Source organism: Periplaneta americana, unplaced genomic scaffold, assembly GCF_040183065.1.
Source record: "Periplaneta americana isolate PAMFEO1 unplaced genomic scaffold, P.americana_PAMFEO1_priV1 scaffold_24, whole genome shotgun sequence".
NCBI classification, from domain to species: Eukaryota; Metazoa; Arthropoda; class Insecta; order Blattodea; family Blattidae; genus Periplaneta; species Periplaneta americana.
Window position 1 is genome coordinate 1,338,875 of NW_027185505.1, and position 2,391 is coordinate 1,341,265.

The window sequence follows — 2,391 nt, forward strand, 5'->3', positions numbered from 1 at the left end:
TAAGTGCGAGTATTTATTAAATACGTTCCTCGTATATAAGAACTAACGCGGTATTCTGAAGTATAGCGCGGGATTCATTCGAAACCTTTCATTAATATTCGTACAATGATACGAACGTGGCCGGAAAATTCTACGTTAGGCCTAAATGCAAAATCTTCGTCTGAGTCGCTAGAACTACTCAATAACATCACAACTGCTTCAGTGTAATTCTTAATGGTACCCTGTTACTATAAAATTGATTTTATACATATGTGTTTATTTTTTTCATTCACAATTAGAAGCTATTTCAACAGGGCTACTGTAGAAAATGTGCTAACTTCACTAGTAAAGTTTAGTTTACACGTTTGTAAAATTACTCCTTCGTTGTGAAACAAACATATCACTTGTAAAGAGCGCAAAATTTCATTCGTAAAGATTTGATTTCCTTTGTACAGTCCACCTTTACAAACAAAGATTGTGAAACAGAAGTTTACAAACAGAGTTCACAATTTCCAAAGATTGTAAACTTTGTGAAACACCCCACTGGTGAATCAGCACGCCGAGCTCGATCGAAATACAACCAGTTACTATTATTTCCCTATCGTTTTTTGACATTTGATTCCGCGTCCTACCTCTTTCATTCGTTACTAACCAACAACGCCAATAGCAGAAGGTAACGCAAAAACAGTCACCGGTTCCCCGATGCATGGCTTTCTCTCTCAATGTCAACTGAGAGTTAAAAATATTCATTATAATATGCACTTTCCACTCACTCCTCAGAATGTCTTCTTTATTTTTATTTATTTATTTTTTAAGATATGTGAGCTACGTACTGTATGTCTGATGTTTTGCCATCGTACATTCAAATATTTATATTCACTGTACAGTACAGCGAACTGTTTATACTTACTGTACATGCTATAACTACTTCTCCCAACTCCGCTATTGCTATATTTCCTAAACTAAACGCTGATATTGAAATAACGCCTGGTCTGATAATGCAGTCTGTTTAAATTTCTACCGACCAAGTTCTGCCCTTCATCATGGGAAAACAACGAGCTTCTTTAAAGGATACAACTACTAGGACAGAGATATTTTCATTATGGAATTTGTACTACCCACTGAAATGTAGTAACTAATGGGATTTTAATTAGCCATATATGTACAGTATATTACATTCTTTACCTAAAATGTCTCTAACTTCTAGGGAGAGCGCGAGGTACGTTCACAATCCCCTGAATACATATTCCCTTCTTCGAGAAAACGCAGAGAAGTGAACCGTCTCATATGAATATGCTACCAGTCATAAGTTTCAATACGGAGCTGCAAGTACTTAAGAATTATCAATTACTCTACAATTATGCAGCGGCGTCATCATCCAAGCTATAGCTGGAATAGGGAAGGGAACATAATATCCCATAAGTCTTATTAGAACACGCTGGAAATAGTGACGTAAAAAAAAAAATCGCCAACGGCACGTGGTGTTCCCAAGCGGTCACCCATCCAAGTACTGACCACGCCCAATGTTGCTTGACTTCGGTGATCGGACGAGAACCGGTATTTTCAACATGGTATGGCCGTTGCCGATGAAACTGCGTAATCTGTAGGCACTTGAGGACGATGGGATTGGGGTGCACTCGATAAAACCTGCACTCGCTCACACACACACGTAAACTGCCTGCTTAGACTCTGTACCTAAATTACCAAGCTCGTTGGATGTCATTGGGATAGATGATAAATCTATCTATCAACGGCAGTTTGGTTACGTTTCAACGTCACACACTGCTGGATTGACACGGGATTAATAAAACAGCTAGTCGGCATTCTAAGTTAAGCCACAGGTGGATTGTTGTTCAACAGCGGAGCCTCCTTTCAACCACATGGTTGTGGAACTGTAGTCGGATTTTCGACATCATTTTCATGCCATACTACGGAACTTCACACAAACTTCAATTCACTTCTTGCACCGGCGGCTACTACGAATGGACTGAAGCTCGCTACTGACTAGGGGGGGGGGGACATTTGTCTCTTGATGGATTACGTGACAGATATATAAAGTATCAGTCGTATGTTATGAACCCGAGTTTCAATAAAGATAGATTACCCGTATGTCCACAGATTCTCAGTAGTGGCCTGCGGAAGGATTATGCCCGCGGTCGACAAGTTACCTTCTAAGTTGTTTTCCCTCAACAATTAATGCTGCCAAGTGAGTAGGAATGACACCGCGCTCTCATATAAGTCGTACGAAACTATTAAGGAAACGAATTTGCCTCGTGGATCCAAGTCTCCCATGGACTGCCTATAATGTATTATCTATCCTAGAAGTGTTATCGGGGTGATTATTTAAATTTTCACTCGGTGGGAACCGCTGTTGTTCTTCATTCATCTACTCTGTTATGAATAACTTGTGGC

General features: G+C 39.7%; 1 non-coding gene across 1 annotated transcript; it reads right to left on the minus strand.

Annotated features, from left to right (window-relative positions):
- Window positions 1-1,445: 1,445 nt before the first annotated feature.
- LOC138693882 (5S ribosomal RNA) lies at window positions 1,446-1,564 on the minus strand. Its single transcript, XR_011330567.1, has one exon. It is a non-coding gene; the product is annotated as a 5S ribosomal RNA (ribosomal RNA).
- Window positions 1,565-2,391: the final 827 nt, after the last annotated feature.